Raw genomic sequence first — 20,497 nt, forward strand, 5'->3', positions numbered from 1 at the left:
GGGAATAAAGACACAGACCTACTAGAGAATGGACTTGAGGATATGGGGAGGGGGAGGGGTAAGATGTGACAGGGTGAGAGAGTGTCATGGACATATATACACTACCAAATGTAGAATGGATAGCTAGTGGGAAGCAGCCGCATAGCACAAGGAGACCAGCTCAGTGCTTTGTGGCCACCTAGAGGGGTGGGATGGGGAGGGTGGGAGGGAGGGAGATGCAGGAGGGAGGAGATATGGGAACATATGTATATGTGTAACTGATTCACTTTGTTATAAAGCAGAAACTAACACACCATTGTAAAGCAATTATACTTCAATAAAGATGTTTAAAAAAAAAAATACACTTAAGTTTCCTACATATCATTTGATGGTTTGATAGCTCATTTCTTTCTGGTGCTGAATATTAATCCACTGTCTGGATGTACCACAGTTTATCCACTTACCTACTAGAGGAATCCATTTATTTCTCAATAAAATGAGGTTCATTTTCTTTGTTTCCCAATTGTAAAAGCACCGCATGCTTATCTCCCCCCCAAAAGCAGAAAGTATACAGAAACAAAATGGTAGCTAGGAAATGCATAATCCCACCCACATGGAGAACACCACTATTAACACCGTGGTATTCTGTATATTTGCAGATCTCTTCTCTTCCACACTTTACGTGCAAAACAAGGCTCATACTGTTTATGATGTATCCTGCTATTTTAATATTTAAATATATATTTCTACTTTAATAGATACATTGCTTCAACATCATTTTATATTTATAGTGTCCCATTGTGTAAATGTATCATAATTTCTTTAACCATTTCCCATACTGTACATTTAGGCCTTATCCACATTTGCACTATCGCAAAGAATGTTGTATATACTTGTACATAAATTTGCACATATGACTGATTGTTTCCTTAGTATGAATTCCCAAAAATGAAATTACTAGGTTAGTAATGTACTTATCAGGCATATGTACTTGTTAGTCCTTTGTTATGTTTTGACAGAGTTCCTCCAGAAAGCTATCACAGTTGGTACTCCCACAAGCAGTGTTTGCCTTTTGTTCTTTTGTTTTCCAATTCATTCTGATCATTGCCAGGTCATTTTAATCGTTTAATCAATAAATAGTGTTTCATTGTTTAATTTTTGTACCTAACCTTTAGAGACATCATTTTTCTCTGACATATATTGATTATTGACATTTCATCTTTGTTTATTACCTATCCATAACCTCAGCTGATTTTCAGTGGAGGTCTTTGTCTCCTATTGCTTTATATCTAAAAGTATTAATTTTATTTTACCCAGACTATCATTTGCCTTTTAATTTTTGTTAATGATATTTTGTATTTACATAAGTTATTAGTTAATCAAATCTATCTATCAATAATAAAGATAATATTTAACATTCACTGAATACTTATGTCCTAGATACTGTGCTAAACCCTTTGTATATGCCCTTTATATGTCTCACTAAACTATACCCATTTTATAGATTAGGAAGCTCAGTCCTAGAGAGATTAGATAACTTGCCCAAAGACAATGCTACGTCTGTGATTTTGAATCTAAGATCATCTTATTCCAAAGACCATACTTTTTAGCTACTTTGTTATACTGCTTCAATAACTAATATTTAATACGATTAGTGTGCGCCAGGGGTTGTGTTAAGCACTTAAGTTCCTTTAATTCATTCATTTAATTCATTCAATTCTTACAGAAACCCAGTGAATTAAGAGCTGAGTAAATATCAGATTCAGTGACTTTCGACTGTTTGTTCAAAATTTCTACAATACCACAGTAGAGATAGAACTGCAGCTCTGTGAGTAAAAGGATTGGTTTAATAATACCTCCTTGCCTGCCTTTCAACATGGTTATGAGGGTCAGATGAGATCACATGAATGAAAGCAGTATCTAAGTAGGAAGCTCTAAGACTGTGATACACTGTTATTTTTAAAGCACTGTCCTCCCAGGGCTTTTGGCTAAATCTTGGAAATCTCTTCCTGGAAAGGAAACTTTGTTTATGGAGTTTTTAAACCTGTAGTGTTTCCTTTCCTCACAATTCTTATGGAAATGAGGATTGCCCCTACCTTTCTATGGCACATTTGCCGAGTGTTAGCTCAGCAAATCTTCTTTCCTTCCAATTAGCAGTCAATAAGATTATATTGAAGGAAAATAACACAACTGGAAGACCAGTTTTAAAAGCAGTTGATAATAAGTAAGTAAATAAATAGATAGATATTTACATATATTTACATTATATATATGCATTTGTATTCTATCATTTTGTTTCATTTAAAATTTAATTTCTAACTCATTCAAACATTTACTCATTTTTTACAGTTTATTCATTTGCATCTGCCAATTTAGAATGTGGTAGTTGACCATCCTATTCTTTCAAAAAGAACCTATTTTCATGTTTATACCTTGATTGCTTTTTTTTTTCTAATTTAAACCTCAACATATTTGATGTGTGTGTGTGTGTGCGCGCGCGTGCGTGTGTATTTAATTTTTATGGATAATGTAAGTTATCAGATTTAAATATCTAATTCTTGAAGGTTTTTGGTAACTGAACTTTAAACTTCTCTAGTGTCAAATTAGGGACATAAAATGTATGTGCAATTGCTATATTTGCTTTGGTCATCATTAGCAAACCCCATTTTTTATACAACTTTAATTTTATCATAATGTTTATCTTAGTTGCAAAAGTAAACACAGTGGTGGTTTTAAAATGAGATAGGTTTTTATTAACTTCACTGTGTGTTTACCTAACTCTTCAGGCTGCGGCTCTCACTTTCCTTGCTGCATGTTTTGATTAATGGCCCCCTGGACTTGTTCCAGAATATACTGATTATGGTCAGTGCATTTCAAAGATGATTTATTAGTTGTGTTTGCAACTCAAAATAATTAAGTAAAGATTGATCATATGCATTATTATAGGTTTGCCAATAAAATCAGCAGTTACACTTTAAGGTACAGGTTGCCTGAGTGGACTTTTTTAGCTATACAGAAAGGACAAAATATTAATATTTTTAAAAAACATATTCAATATCAACCACAGCTTTATGACCTTTTAAAGCATGATTATTAAATGTGTCCAAAGCTTAGGCTTATAAGTACATGCATTTTAAGTTCTTTTTTTAACATAATTTCAAAATAATATGTTTCAATGGAGATTACATAGATGTTTAAATAAAGTATTTCCATGTTTATAGCTCACCCTGGGAACAACCTGTACTACAATTCCCTCAGGCTATTACATACATTTAGATTTCAAATTACTGACAGACTTGGATTTCTGTTTTAAAACAATTTTAATAAGAAGCTGTTATAATCTTTCTGTGTTTTAGGTAAAGGGAATTTATCACATATTTCATATATATTATATTTCTGTCACTTGAAAGACTTTCACACATAAAATTTTTCCAAATTTCACTTGATAATCATTATTGTTTCAGGCATTTTAAGTACTCTACCAACACAGAATAATGTGTAAATATTCATTATACCTGGTCAGAGGGGTTATTAATCAAAGGAAGTGACTCCCTGTTCATAATTTATAGTTTAATATTCAAAGAAATATAGGTGCATTTATTTTTTATTATTTGGCATACTGTATTCAAAATTTACATGTTAACAGTGAAATTCTATAACTTAAATCATCTACTATGATATATAACTAAATGTTAAATAGGTATTTGTTTTGTATTAAACATCATGAAATGAAATAAAATGGCTGTTTCATGTTCTAAGCTTGTGTGAAAGCATAAACTTCTTATGTCAAAATAAGAAGATATAAACCCACAAGTAACTGAGATCTTGGCAAATAGAGTAAGGGAATCAAATATGAGGATAAAGAAACAAGAAATGAACAAACAGAAAACCTAAATAAATTAAAAGTATATAACTATTCATAAGTATTATTCAAGGATTTTGTTCAGTTTTGGTAAATCATTATGAAAGGACAAAGAATACAGACATGGTTTGTTTAAACATCATTATTAAAAGTTTTTTCAGTAAAATTTTAGGACATTGTTTACTTGAAAATCTTTTACAATAATTTTGTTTCTAAGTTAATTCCTTACATTATAATTTATCAGTGAATTGAATAAAGCAATGTTATCATTACCAGCATTATTGAATGCTGTCTTCTGCATACACCGCTTCTAGAAATACAGAATAAAGACTATCTTCTACAATCTTTGTATAGAAAATAAAACAATGAAGGAAGATTAATCAATAGCATACATTTATCTTTCCCTTTTTGGCCACATTATATTTCCTGACAAACTATCTTTAATATGTATATAGCTAAAATGTGCCAAACTCCATAATAGGTACAAGAACTTTGAAATTTCAGAGAAGGGAGAGTTGATATTCCATTTGGAGGACTATGGAATAAGCAGATGTGATAAGATCAGAGAAGACTGGCTAGACGAAGGTGATATTTGAGTTCAGCTTTGTAAAGTAAATGGGGGTTTCTAGAGATAAAAACTGAAGAAAGATAATGCAGAAACTAATAATTGAATCCAGGCTCCCAACTCCCCTTCTTTCTTTTAGTAATAGAACCCGTTCTGCCATCCCATGCATCTGCATGTTTTAACAGGCCACATGGCTCTCAGCCTAGAGGATACATTTCCCAGCCTCCCTGGCAGTGAGTTATGGCCATGTGATGCAGTCCTTGCCAATAGGATCTGAATGGGAATGATATGTACAATTTGGGGATCTTGCCCATAAAATGATTCAACATACATTCTTGACAACCCTGTCTCTTTCTCCCTTCTCAGCCCATCTTCTACCAGGCATTTAAGGAAAACATCCTAGGAGATGGTAGAGTAAAAAGAGAGGAAGAATTGTAGTCCCTGGACAGTCTCATGGGGCAAGGCAGCATATCCACCACGAACTACCCACTACCTTTAGACTATTGTGTGAAAGAGAAATAAATGTCTAGCTTGATTGAGCCATGGTGCTTTTGGGGTCTGTTTGTTACAGAAATGAAATATCTCCTGACTAAGAAGGGCCTTCCTGTCAGAGGAACAGAGTGCATAAGTAAATGTGTGGAGGAAGAGTCTGGAAGATAGGGAACCAGTGACCTTATCATGAGATGCAGAGAAATGTGAATAAAACTAGCAAGGTAGATGGAATGTGGTACTTAAATGCTAAGCTGATTTATTTGGACTTCTTTTATGAAAGCAGCAAGGACCTGTTAAACATTTTCAGCCAAAGAATATAATGAACAGTACGTTAGGAACATTTCTTTGGAAACCATACATTTGATGGAGGGAATGTTTACAGATTGTCAGTGAAGCTAGGATATTACAGTAGTCCAGGAAGAAAGAATTATCTGAAGAAGAATAATGATTATAGGTGTGAGCGTGATTGAAAAAAAGGGGAGGGATGGATTGAGAAACACTTAAGGTTGCTATCCTCTTACTATGGAAGAACTGGGAAGCCTCATCAGTTATTGAAAGCTATTTGTTAAACATTGTCTTTATAAAAGTAAGTCATCTGTCTTACTTTAGAAATCAGCCTACTGCAAAAGCTGGATAAAGAAAACTTGGTGGTCATGGGCATTGACTTCCCAGAAGACTGGAAAAGTTTCCTTTGTCAGGCCGGGATATTTGTACACTCAAGTGTATAGACATATACTACATTAATTTTATATTATTTTACTTCTTTTTATTTATTCAATTTTTTAAAATTAATTTTTAGCACATAGGAAAGTATTTTAATCAGTAAACTATGTCCAAGTCACATTTTTAAAATTTATTTATTTATTTATTTATTTTTGTTGTTGTCCAAGTCCTATTTTTTAAAAAGTTGTCATTCTGGAATGTGTACTATAGCCTCTGAAAGCCTTCCTTGGTATAGGTGGGGTTCTTGTTAGCTCCAATCCCAGGAAGTATTCCTTTTGGACATGTACTTTCATTGCAGTCTGAAGTTACAGGATTTTTCTTGCTTGGAGATATATTCTACTTATGGACTACAGAGAAAATCAACTTTTTCACTGTCACAATCTGTTATGGATATAGTGCTGATTTTATAAAGTGTTTTGCCTAGGGCCAAAATATATGACTTTGTAGGAATTTCCAGACTATAGGGGATAAAATAGGAATTGTACTCACAAATGAATTTGGCAAACTAATGAAGTTACGAGATAATGATATAAAGCCAAACAGACCTATATATTCAGAAACCATGAAAATAATACTTTTTTATTTATTGAGGTTTATTTTTGGTTAATCAATAAATGGCACCATATAGAGCACAGAAACCGTTAAAGAAAATATTTCATTTGTTTTCAACTGCTATGTGTGCAAGGAAGACAAATGAAAATCTCCGTATTCTTACTGAGTAATAAGATGGTCTTTCAGTCTAAAGTATGCTTTTGGAGTCTTCTATATAAACTGTTAGGAACATACACCAGTAACTTCTAAAGGAGGAAAATAACCCAGCATAGGAAAGAAAACTGACCATTACAGATTATCATTAGATATGGTTATAGGCCTCTGTCTTTTATCTCCTCCTTAATATAGGAATGGAGTCCCTATTATGTGCCAAGCACTGTGCCTGGTGCAGGGCTACAGCACCAAACAAGATAGAACAGGTACTTCGCCTTTGGAAGGATATGATATAGTTGCAGAAACAGATCAATAAATAATTACAATCCAGTGTGATAATGAGGCCATGTGATATGAGGTCCAGATACATTTGGAATGCCTAATTAAAATGAATACTAGAGGTAGGCACCAATAACACAAAGGAAAAATTATTACCTTTTTTCCGTTAACCCAGGATGGACATGCAGATAAGTGACTGCAAATGAGAAAATATATTACATTTAATAGAGTTCAAAAATTAACCTCCAAAACTGGGAATTTCATACAAATCAACCATTACAGAAAAGAAAATATTCTACAACTAGCATGATACCTGGCACATAGTAGGTACTCTATAATCATCAAGTAAATGGAGTAATAAGCAGATCTATAATGAGATCAAGGAGATATCAAAGTAGATCTCACGCGGTTGAGTCTTCCCCTTTTTTGGTAAATGTTTCTACCATCTACACAGTAATGAAAGCCTGAAATTGAATCATCCTGAACTTCTCCCTTTCCCTCACCGCACATCCAGTACAACTGCTCATCTCATACATTCTGCCTTTAAAATATCTCTTAGAATCTATTCACTTGTTGCCTGTTTCTACTGCTGCTAAGTTAGTGTAAACCACAATCATAATTTACCTAAATACTGCCGCCTGCTCCTTCTTGGTTTCCGCATTTCACTTCTCCATCCTCTAATCCATTCTCCACATAGTGAACTTCAGAAAACAGAAATTTGATTATATCTTTATACTTCTCACTGTCTGTCCCACTTCCTATACTTTCCCTAAAATATTCCAGTGGCTTCCCATTGTACTTAAAATCTAAACTCATTACCATGCTCTGAATGACCTTGCCCCTGCCTCTTGAACTAATTGTGTGATTCATTCATTTGTTTAACAAAGATTTGGGGGACACAGGCATATACAGTCAATTCTCATTCACAGTAGTTATGTTCTATAAAGTTGCTGGGGACACTGAATTAACAAATACTGTGTCATTGTCTCTAGGGGAAATACAGGGTTAGGTTCCTGGAGGCTCTGGTCACATTTTTGCCAACCAATCAATACATAACCTGGTTTTATGTACATTTCTGTTTAAAGACACCATATTTGATATATATTGTTGATTTATTAACATTGAACTCATGGCCAACAGCACTATAACTCATGCTTGAATGAAGCTTATCTAACACACCTATTTTCTCCTATAAGGAACATCATAGCCTTCTTGTGATTGGGAACATTAGGTAGCACTCCAGTTCTATACTTGGGGGCCATTTAAAAAAGCAAAATCAGCAATAAAAAGCACAAAAATGCAAAAATGCAAAAAAGGCACAAAATACACTGCAAAATGGACACTTGTGTTTACAGGTATGAGAGGTGAAACTGGAAGACGCTAACCTTGTTCCACCTCAGCTGGGCACATGTACTTCAGGGACTCAAATTTTTCACTGCTCCATGCATGTGCATGTCTGCAAATGACTGAGAGAACACTTGAAGTATTGATTTGAAGGTTGGAAGTAAATTTTAGCTAGTAGGTGAATTTGGAATTCATGAATAATGAGGATTGACTGTAATTAGTATTTAAACCATGGGATCAGAGAAAATTCTGAATAAAGGATACCCATGACTGAGCTCTTAGAACGTTTGTTTCAGGATTTGGGGATTAGGTTCTACATATATCACCAGTGAGAGGCCAAGATCTGAGAAAGGGGGACTATTACGTAGGAAGAAAATGAGGTGATTATGATTTAATAGAAGCTAAAAATATGTTTCAAAAAGAAAAGATCAACTCTCAACTGCTACTGAGAAATCAATAAGGACAGAGGCGCTACCAGGGTCTCAGGGGGAGTTTTGAGACAGATGACTAATTAGAGTGGAATGAGGTGAGAATTAGACACACAGAATATGGGTAAAACTTTGAAGGAGTTTTGCTCTAAAAATGAGCAGACAAGTAGAGATGTAGCCAGAGAGGACTGTAGGCTTGCTTGCTTGCTTATTTAATATAGGAAGTAAGAGAATGTGTTGTTATGCTTTTGTTAATGACCAAGTCAAGTAGAAAATAGTGATCTTGACCAAGTTATTCAACGTTTCTTGGCCTTCGTTTTTCTTTCTAAAAAATGTAGGACTTAACCAGACAAAATTATCTTGATTTACTTTATATGTAGTAAAACACCATATTATAGTGATTTAGAGTATGGATTCTGAAATCCAACTGCCTGGGTCTGTGTTTTAGCTTCACAACTTACTACCTGTCAGATTGTGGACATCGCACTCAACCTTTATATGCTTTGTTTTCCTTATCAGTAAAAAAAAAAAGGGTAATAATAGTGCCTACCTAGATTTGTGAGAATTTTTAGATAGTGCATGTAAAATTCTTAGCACAGTGCCTGGCACAAATACTAGCACTCAGTACGTGTTAACTCTTTTCTATTTATCATCATTTTTATCATCTATCTCTAATATGCTATCATCTGTGAATTTCATGTTTTTATCACTTGTTCTTTCAACTCTCTGCACATACTCTATAGTATATACACAGTGTAGAAATGTCTTCCACCATTTTCTATACTACTTTTACAAACAATGATAATTTCTATTAGTGAACCAGTAGGAAGTCCCATATTTAAAGCAGGACTCTTTGGAGGAGATAGTTTTTCTAATAAAAAAATTATTCAGCAAATATTTGAAGGACTAATATTTGCCAGGCACTGTCTTAAGTGATATAATAGTGAACAAAACAGAGTGCTTGCTTTCATGGAGCTGAAGTCTTAGTTGAAAAAGAGAAATCTTGAACTCATCACAAATTTCAATTCCTTTTCAAAGTCCTGTAGCATGTGTCTTTGAAAATTTAGAAAAGCATGTTTTAAAAAAAAAAGGAAAGGAAAGATTTTTGGAAAGAAACAAATGTAAGAGGAAGAAGGAGAGGGAGTAAAAGGGAAGAAAAGAAAAAGGGAGGGAAAGAATCTCAGTATGATAATACGTAAAGGTTAAAAATTTATTTTTCTGGTTGTCTGGAGTCTTGTGTATATCTGCCAAATCCTCCTTCAGAAGTTTGCTATTAATAATTATTTTTCATGATTTAAACATGCTGTCATTTAAAAAAATCATCTTCTAACTCTAATCTTAAAGTTACCCAGTCAGTGGTGTTTGCTAATATGTCATATATATCTCATCTCAGAATTCAGGCCCACATTTATTGAGTACCAGGCACTGTACCATTCCTTTTTCTCAAGGAGCTAGCAACCAAGTCATATAGTTAAAAAGATAATTTCTACATAATATAACAACTTTTAAAATACAGATATACACAGGCTACATATAGGAAAACAGAAGGGATTTTATTTAGCCCTTTATAATCAACTGCTGACTCAAATGTATTCCTGAATTATGTTTCAGAGGTAGTATTATACCTTGTCTTTTCAGTGAACCCAATTGAAATTTTCTTTTTGTTAAAGTCACCTGAAACTTTGAAAAATCTTGTTTCTTTTGGCATTTATATTATTTTACTTCATTTTCTACTGTCTTTTGTACTTTTCTTTAAACTTTATAGTTATTGTAATTCTATTCTTTATTTCAAATAATTTATAATGATAAGACATCCAATCCAGTGACTCATTCAGTCTGAATTTTAGAGATATCATAAATCACTGATTTACTCTAAGATTCTTAAATTTATTACTTATTACACTCCCATTTGTATTTCAAGCAATGAAAGGGACGCTATTGTGCATTATCTAAAGTAGCAGACTGTAATTCTTTTCTTCCTACTATTTTATGTTCATTTTGTCCACTTGCTTCAGATAATTATTGTATTAGTATTGGAATGGAATTTATTATCTAATCCAAAATATATGGTCACGTAACCTTTATATAAATATTTTGTGGGACAAAAGTCTTACTGCTTTAAATGAAAGCCTGTTTCACATGCCAGTGTCTACCTATTAGCCCTACTTCTTTTGCCTTCTGTGTCATATCAGATATTCTACATTAAAGTCACTCATATAGTATAGTGGAGTTGTGTTCTAAATGCAAACAGCTTATGCACATTCAACATACACTCTCCATTCCCCTCTCCCACCATAAAAAGGGGAGGAGGAGAGAGATAGGAAAAAGAACAATTTAAATAGTTCGCGGCATTCTACTCAAACATGCCCAGGAGTGGATGTCAAGTGGGAAACATATCTTCTTATCCCCTGTTTTCTCATTATCCTTCCATAATATGAGGAGCACATCTAAAGAGAAACCTTTTTCATACAACTGGCCACTAAACACAAGATAACTACTTCACAAAAAACCATTTATCAAAATAGCAGGAAAACCCCGTGGTGCTGGACCAATTGAAATTGGTATATCGTGATGGAGTATAATATTTTCCGAAGGGTTTTTCAGGATAATCTGATTTTCACATTAAGACATGCCATTAAAACCCAACCCCTAACTATCACTCCATTTAATTTGGAGACCATTTCATCCTCTGAGTTTTCTCCTCTGCACACTAGAAGAGCCTAAGTTTACCAGCACCCCCCAAGTATGGCTTGGTTTACATGGGCAGTCTCTTGGTTGGGGTTGCCTTTCACTGAACGTGTATAGTTTGCCAGTGTTCCATTAAAGTCGTGTTCCCAGAGTCCCCTTATATTTCAGATGTGGTGTGATCTATACAGAGAAGAATGAGACACCACACTTCTGTTAATATGGGTTGTTCCGTTGCTGTTACACCTTTTATTCTTCAGATGTCACTAATTTTTTTTTTTTTGAAAACCTACTTAAAAAGATAAGTACGAATGCCCTGAATTTCCTAAACTTCAGTTGTGCATGGGCCACCATTTGGATTTGCATCGTATCTGAGTTTCACCGCCTCCCTCCACGATTTTTGCCACTTCTTGGTAACACTTTCACTATGAGTTAATTATTGATTAAATCACTTTACTTTTTAAATTAAATAAGCTTATTTAAAGAAGAAGCTACACTTTCTTATCTTAAATGGAGAACCAGTATCACTTGAACGTAAATGTAAAATTTCATACAATATAAAGTTAATGAATACAATAAAATGTGATCGTTATCTGAAGGCTCTGCACCTGTCTATGGTTCCCTCTCTATTAAAAGGTCTCCCAGCCATCAGCTCTTTGAGAGAGAGATCACTAATTTTACAGCTGTAGCAGCTGCTGCTGTCCTCAGTCAGGACTCACCAGGTAACTTCCTTTTGAAGGGCATGCCATGGAGTAAAGAATTAGAGATAGATTAATATCTGAACTCTGTTCGATGCTGTGTGATTTGGGGTAAGATACTTTATCACTCTGAGCCTTAATATTCTAATTTCTAAAGTGGGAATAGTAATACCCACCTCATTAAAATTGACGAGGGGACTAATATAATGTGCCAGTCACGTGGTAAATGCTCAGCATTGGTTACTACTGCTACTCGGTTCTTGTTCATTTTCTTTTTCCCTTCCAGTGTCTGACTGTCTAGGTTTGAATGGAAATTGTCTTCCAAGTTAAGTACTTGTGATAAAATTATACTATGAAAGCATTTAATTTATGTATTATTATGTTTAATAATTTATAATCTAATCATTTTTATCACTGGAAATTCCAGAATAATTATAAAGTGGCCAAAGATGAATTTAGAAGTGTTATGTTATGTAACATTTGTATCCTGCTTGCTGATACCATGTACCTTGTACATACTCAAATCATAAATACCTTTTCATCAGATATTTGCTCAGTAACTAGCATGAGCCAGGCACTGATTTCGTCACAGAGGGTATGGCACAGCACAAAACAGCTGACATTACATTCTAGTGGTGTGAAATAAGCAAACAATAAACAAACAAGGACACATCAGATAATAATCAAGAGATACGTAGATAATTAAAAGAGGGTGATGTAAAAGGTAGTGATGAGATGGTTCCTCTTTCTATAAAGCGGTCATGGAAGGTCTCTCTGAGGAATTGATATTTAAAATCGAACCTAAATGACAAGACATTGCTGCAAAGATTGGGAGGAAACAAGTAATGCAAAGGCCCTACGGTGAGCCAAACCTGGCATGCTGAAGAAAAGAGGGCCCATGTAGGGGGAAAGCGAGGGAGTGGTATGTATTGATAATATAACTGTGTGGTCAGTGAAATGGATTCAGTCAGATCCTGCAGGGCTTTGAGGGCCGATATTCTTTAAATTTTATTCACAGTGTAATGGGAGATTTTAAGGAGGGAAATGTCATGGTCTGATGTTTGTTTAAAAGATTGCTATGACCACTATGTTGAAAACGGATGTAGAGGTGGGGGTTAGTGAAAGCAGAAGATCAGTTAGGAGGTTTTACAGTAGTCCTGGCGAAAGTCGGTCACGGCTCAGGCTATTTGGGGGAAGAGCGAGGCGTTCTTAGACCACGGGTATGTTTTAGCAGTCAAGTTGCCAGGACTTGCTTCTAGGTGTGACTTAGAAGAATAAGGGACGGAGGGGAATCAGGAGGATTCCTATGTTTTTAGCTTGAGAAACTAGGTTAGTGGTGCTGTTTTCAGACACAGGAAGGACTAAGAAAGCAGATTTGCAGAGCAGAAAAATGAAAAGTTCTGTTTTGGCTAGGTTATGTTTAAAATACTTAGCAGACATCAAAGCAGAGATAGCAAGATATATGATTCTGGAGTTCCTGGAAGAAGTGAGGTCTGGAGATAAAGATTTGAGAGTCCTAAACATTTGGGATTTATGGCTATGATCTTAAAGTGAGAACACTTGGCATGAGTGAGTGTTTCTCTTCAGCAGTGCTTGAGTGGTTCCTAATGTGGAGCTTTAAACAGTAAATACAGTAAAGGTAAAGAGAGATAATATTGTAGTGTCAGAGTTCCAGGCTTTATTCTTTAATAGATTGCAACATCTGTGGAAAAATAAATTCAGTCCATTTTTGATTATCTATTTTATGATTACACCTGGCTTGCATAGCCAGGTGATTACTTTCTGGGCTTGCAGTTCATCTGAATAATTTTGTTATCTATTTCTGGCAACTTTACTGTATCAGAACTGAACTTTAAAATATATTATAGTATTGGGGGAAAAGTTCCAAAAGGACATAATTACTTTATTGAAATCACACTTTAATCAAGCTGTTCTCTTCATGTACTGGATCAAAAGAATTTGTTGGGAGCCTTTTAAGTCATAGGTTCTAACTTCACAGTCCAGCCAAGTAGAGAAAACAAAGATACATGAAACCATAATAGACCAACTATTTGGGTGACTGTGATAGTCATTAGTTCTGTTCACTAAATATTTCCAGTTCTCTGTCATCTGGGCACATGGTAAAATTGAACTTCATAGCTGTAGCTGAGTGCAGCTGTGATTCTAGTTCTCACCAGCAAGTTTTGATTAAAAGTGAGCGTCATGTGTAATTTCCGAGCCAGAGAACTTTCTTTCCTTCTGCCATGGTGACTGGCAATGCTGGTAACTGCCCTGTCATCCAAGGTCCTAGAATGAGGACAGCACAGAGTGGAGCCCCCAAGCTACCCATGATGAACGTATGGCACTAATGAGAAATCAAAGCTTTGTTGTTTCAAGCCACTGATTTATTGGGATATTTGCTACTGTGGTGTAACCTCACCTATTCCAACTGATAAGAGTACAGAGCCTAGTCTACATATAGCATATTCTTAGTACCATCACAGTACTGCTTAAAAAAATAACCATAAGACAACATTGGTTGAAAGTTCAATACCACTCCCATGAAGTAAACATTGACACCCTTGCCATAAACAGAGTAGAGGGTCACAATAAGCCACTATTTAGCTACGTTATTACAAACTTACAAATATATAACATCATTCCAGATGTCATGATTTGGAAGTTTTATTTTCTCTCTGTACCAATGTAATTGCATAATATGGAAACTTTAGGAAACATCAAATTCTTCAACAGTTTTGCAAATTAATATCTCATTTAATAAAGAAAAATACAGCATTTTCAGCTTTTTCTCAAGCAGGTAGTAGGGGTAGATTTTATTATTCACAGAGCTATTTAACAAATGCTCTTTTATAAACTCATCTTGTGCCAGTCAGACAAATGGAGTCCAGCTCCCATCCAGAAGGTTAAGAGAGAAAACACTCAGAGATTTGACATCACTTCACCCCACCTAATGACTTCACTTTCCACTTGACTTGCTTGTTGTCTGGCTCCGTTATTCATTGAACTAAAAAATGTACTAACCAAATTAAAGCTGTAGTCTTCACTTGCACTGTGTGTGCAGGGATTAACCACAATGCCGATGATCCAGAAACTCATTAATTGAGTAATTTTTAGTCATAGAATTTTTGAGGCAGGAATGCAGTAAGATAGTCCCTTCTTTTCCTTTACCAAATACTTAATAATATCTTCATCCATTGTTTAGTTGTAAACTGGCATAGAATGTTAGCCAGTGAAGCATGGTAGATGGGCTTTATTCACGGTCAGTGTCTATGCCCACTGTCTGTCTCTTCGTGATTTCTCTGTATATCCTCTTTCCTGGAGTTTACTTTAGTGTAGAGTTTGCCTACACTATACTAATAGTATCTATAGGAAAAAATTCTGGTGTTTCAAGGTAATGTTTGCAAAGAATCTCCCCTGTAACTTATTAATTGCAAACTAAATAGTATTCTACTCAGAAAGGCATCCTACAATGTTGGTATAGTTATAAGGATATCAAGCAAGGGAGTAGGAGACCTATGTTCAAGTTTCAACTGTAATTTACTAAACTGTTTGCCTTGTTTAACATCTTTCAAATCTGCCTCCTCCTTTCTGTGTCCCTGTCACCACCTTGGTTTAAGCACTTGTTACATAGCAACCTTCCAGACTTCACACAGCTGCCAGAGTGACCCTTCTAAGATGTTAATCACTTCAAGTCTTTTAATGAGTCCCTACAGTTTTCAGGATAAAGTCCAAACCCCTCAGCTTAGTACACAGAGCCTTTCATGAGCTGCTCCTGGCCTAACTCTCTAGCCCTGAGGTTGTAAACTGGCAGGCTATTAGCAAAATTCAACTCACATATGTGTTTGGTCTTGTTTGTACCATGTTTTCTTTAAAATTTGGTACCAACACTGATTTAAAAATTAAAAGATTTCTGGCTTCTCTTCAGATTATAAGATCATCCCCTCACATGGTGACAATTGGCTATACTGACATTTGCTCTTTAGAGAGGACATTAATTTACCACAGACCTCATCCATGAAGTTTCACCCATTTATGTAACTTGTGTGCATTCAAATTTTAACCCCCTAGTGTCCTCCTCTCCAGCCACTTTTTAAGGTTTATCCTTTAGAGTACTGAATTATTCCCAGTTCTTCCAAAGTTTTATGCTTACCCTTGCCTAGAAGGCCCTACTGCCTTTCCATTTCTTTATCTCACTGGCCCATTCACTTCCTTTAAAGTACAGTAAAACTGTTGCCTTCTTCAGAAAAGTCTTCCAACCTATCCTTCTGAGGTACCTGCGTTACCTTATTCTCCCATAGCATCTAGCACACAGGATAGTGTTGTTGGTATTCCCGCTAAGCGGTCAACTCCCTGGGGACAGAGATAATGCATAATTTGTCTTTGTGTCATAATTTGGGCTCTAGGAAGCCACTGTGGGCCTTAGTATCATCATCTATAAAATGAAGAACATAGATAATCTCCAAGGCCTCTTCTTATTTGAAAATCTGCTTTATACTGTTCATTTTTGGAAATCTGGGGTCAGAGGCTGCTTTGAATAGATTTTAACCAAAGCTTAGATATAACAAATAAGACTTAAAGTAAGGCATGTTGTGCCCTAAGGCACCAAGTAACAAAGATATTCCCCTCCAAAGGGGACTCTATGCTTTGGTTGGTCATTCCTATATAGAAGCTGACTGCTTGACTAATCATTGTCCAAAGAAAGCAAAAGACTAATCCATGGGCATCTGGTGGCATTTAACAAAAACGAATTATTGGTGCTTCGAAGAGGGCACTTATTTAACCTTAATAGCAACCTGTTTGGCATCATGAGGAAGAGACAGGGAAGAAGCGGAAATGTGTCAGAGAGAAATAGAATCTAATTCAAATGTTACACATGGGTTAGTTACCGTTAAAAGCAGAACAGAAAATGGGTACCTCCTGCTGGTGTCAACTGGTTTGGGTGTATTGCTAGCCTGAATTGGATCGAAATAAATATACTAGCCATTATCCCCATTATAATAAAAAAAACTTTAACCCACAAGCCATCGAAGCCTCCACTAAGTATTTCTTAACACAAGCTACCACATCCATGCTACTTATAATAGCAGTCATCATTAACTTACTATATTCCGGCCAATGAACTATTACAAAAATATTCAACCCAACAGCATCAACAGTAGTAACAGTAGCCCTGGCCATAAAACTAGGACTATCCCCTTTTCACTTTTGAGTGCCCGAGGTAACACAAGGCATCCCATTAATGGCAGGCCTAATCCTATTGACATGACCAAAACTTGCGCCTCTATCAGTCCTTTAGCAAATCTCACCATCAATCAACCTAAAGCTAATACTATCCCTATCCATACTGTCCATTCTAATCAGAGGGTGAGGTGGATTAAATCAAACCCAACTCCGAAAAATCATGGCTTACTCATCAATCGCCCACATAGGTTGAATAACAGCCGTCTTACTATACAACCCAACTATAACAACTCTAAACCTAGTAATCTACACTATAATAACCCTAACTATATTCATATTATTTATTCACAGCTCGGCCACTACTACATTGTCACTGTCACACACATGAAACAAAACACCTGTTATCACAACCCTTACCCTAGGCACTCTCCTATCAATAGGGGGACTCCCACCACTGACAGAATTCGTGCCTAAATGAATAATTATTCAAGTAATAACAAAAAACAATAATATTATTTTACCCACACTTATCCATTAGTAGCCATCACAGCACTACTTAACCTGTACTTCTACATGCGACTCACATACTCCACAGTGCTGACCACGTTCCCCTCCATAAAAAACGTGAAAATAAAATGACAGTTTGACTCTACAAAACAAATAATCCTCCTACCAACTATGATCGTAATATCCACAATACTTCTGCCCCTCACACCAATACTATCAGTGTTGGAATAGGAATTTAGGTTAAACCAGACCAAGAGCCTTCAAAACCCTAAGCAAGTATAATTTACTTAATTCCTGCCTAATAAGGATTGCAAGACTATATCCTACATCAATTGAATGCAAATCAAACACTTTAATGAAGCTAATCCTCACTAGATTGGAGGGATACATCTCCCAAGAATTTTTAGTTAACAGCTAAATACCCTAGTCAACTGGCTTCAATCTACTTTTCCCGCAGCAGGAAAAAAACAGCGGGAGAAACCCCTGCAGGGTTGAAGCTGCTTCTTCGAATTTGCAATTCAATATGAACAATTCACCACAGGGCTTGGCAAAAAGAGGACTTCACCTCTGTCTTTAGATTTACAGTCTAATGCCTACTTGGCCATTTTACCGATGTTCAAAAACCGCTGATTATTCTCAACCAACCACGAAGACATTGGTACTTTATATTTGCTATTTGGTGCCTGAGCTGGAATAGTAGGTACCGGCCTGAGCCTACTAATTCGTGCTGAATTAGGTCAGCCTGGAACACTGATCGGAGACGACCAAATTTATAATGTGGTAGTAACAGCCCATGCATTTGTAATAATTTTCTTTATGGTCATACCCATTATGATCGGTGGCTTCGGAAACTGGCTACGCCTCTAATAATTGGAACACCTGGTATGGCTTTCCCCCATATGGATAACATGAGTTTTTGACTACTCCCTCCTTCTTTCTTATTGTTGCTGGCATTGTCAATAGTTGAAGCCAGTGCAGGTACAGGCTGAACCGTATATCCACCCTTGGCTGGAAATTTAGCACATGCAGGAGCTTCAGTTGACCTTACTATTTTTCCCCTACATTTAGCTGGTGTGTCCTCAGTTCTAGGGGCTATCAATTTTATCACCACTATTATTAGTATAAAGCCACCTGGTATAACCCAATATCAAACACCATTATTTGTATGATCAGTATTAATCACAGCAGTATTACTTCTATTATCCTTACCTGTACTAGCAGCCGGAATCACTATACTGCTAATTGACTGAAACTTAAGCACAACCTTTTTTGACCCTGCAGGAGGGGGAGATCCCATCTTATATCAACACCTGTTTTGATTCTTTGGACACCCTGAAGTATATATTTTAATCCTGCACGGATTTGGAATGATTTCACACATTATAACCTATTACTCAGGAAAAAAAGAGCCTTTCAGGTAAATGGGTATGGTATGAGCTATAATGTCAATTGGATACTTAGGGTTCGTTGTATGAGCCCACCACATATTCACAGTGGGTATAGACGTTGACACACGAGCATAGTTTACATCAGCCACTATAATCATTACTGTCCCAACAGGAGAGAAAGTGTTTAGGTGACTGGCAACACTCCATGGAGGTAACATTAAATGGTCCCCAGCCATGATGTGAGCCCTGGGTTTCATCTTCCTTTTCACAGTCGGTGGGCCAACAGGTATTGTCCTAGCTAACTCATCATTAGATATTGTCTTTCATGATACTTACTATGTAGTCGCATATTTTCACTGTATACTTTCAATGGGGGCTGTTTTCACTATCATAGGAGGGTTTGTGCACTGATTCTCACTATTCTTAGGATATACACTCAACTCAACATGAGCAAAAATTCACTTTGTAATCATATTTGTGAGTGTCAACATAACTTTCTTCCCACAACATTTTTTAGGTCTATCTGGCATACCTCGATGATACTCCAACTACCCAGATGCCTATACAACATGAAACACTATCTCATCAATAGGCTCATTCATCTCATTAACAGCTGTCATGGTGATAATTTTCATTATCTGAGAGGCATTCGTATCCAAACGAGAAGTCCTAGCAGTAGAACTTACTACTACAAACTTAGAGTGGTTAAATGGATGTCCTCCGCCATATCATACATTTGAGGAGCCAACTTAACGTCAGTCTAAAATAGTCAAGAAAGGAAGGAGTTGAACCCTCTTTATTCGGTTTCAAGCCAACGTCATAACCACTATGTCTTTCTCCATAAATGAGATATTAGTAAAATTTTATATAACTTTGTCAAAGTTAAGTCACGGGTGGAAATCCTGTATATCTCTACAGCATATCCTTTCCAACTAGGGTTTCAAGACGCAACATCACCCATCATGGAAGAATTACTACACTTTCACAACCACACACTAATAATTGTCTTCTTAATTAGCTCTCTGGTTCTTTATATCATCTCACTAATGCTAACAACTAAGCTAACACATACCAGCACAATAGACGCACAAGAAGTAGAAACCATCTGAACCATCTAACCAGCCATTATCTTGATTTTAATTGCCCTGCCATCGTTGCGAATCCTGTACATGATAGATGAGATCAACAACCTGTCTCTTACTGTAGAAAATATAGGCCACCAATGATACTGAAGTTATGAGTACACTGACTATAAAGACTTAAATTTTGACTCCTATATAATCCCAACATCAGACTTAAAACCAGGGGAGTTACAACTGCTAGAAGTAGGTAACCCAGTAGTGTTGCCCATAGAAATAACAATCCGAATACTGATCTCCTCTGAAGATGTATTACACTCATGAGCCGTACCTTCCCTAGGCCTGAAAACAGACGCAATCCCAGGGCGCCTAAATCAAACAACCCTAATATCAACACGACCAGGTTTGTATTACGGACAGTGTTCAGAGATTTGTGTATCAAACCATAGCTTCATGCCAATTGTCCTTGAATTAGTACCCCTAAAATACTTTGAAAAATGATCTGCATCAATATTATAACATCATTAAGAAGCTAAATCAGCGTTAACCTTTTAAGTTAAAGATTGAGAGCCTATAACTCCC

The 20,497-nt window shown here is 36.0% G+C and overlaps 1 protein-coding gene and 1 long non-coding RNA gene across 5 annotated transcripts in view; both read left to right on the top strand.

The window, feature by feature from the left end:
• XRCC4 (X-ray repair cross complementing 4) overlaps window positions 1-20,497 on the top strand; it is a 279,622-nt gene that overhangs the window by 192,815 nt on the left and 66,310 nt on the right. The gene's annotated exons all lie outside the window — the stretch shown is intronic.
• Window positions 360-19,117, top strand: LOC118892901. The gene is made up of 3 exons (XR_005019363.1): window positions 360-370; window positions 16,643-16,647; window positions 18,943-19,117. It is a non-coding gene; the product is annotated as an uncharacterized LOC118892901 (long non-coding RNA).

The sequence above is a fragment of the Balaenoptera musculus genome, chromosome 3, assembly GCF_009873245.2.
Source record: "Balaenoptera musculus isolate JJ_BM4_2016_0621 chromosome 3, mBalMus1.pri.v3, whole genome shotgun sequence".
NCBI lineage: Eukaryota > Metazoa > Chordata > Mammalia > Artiodactyla > Balaenopteridae > Balaenoptera > Balaenoptera musculus.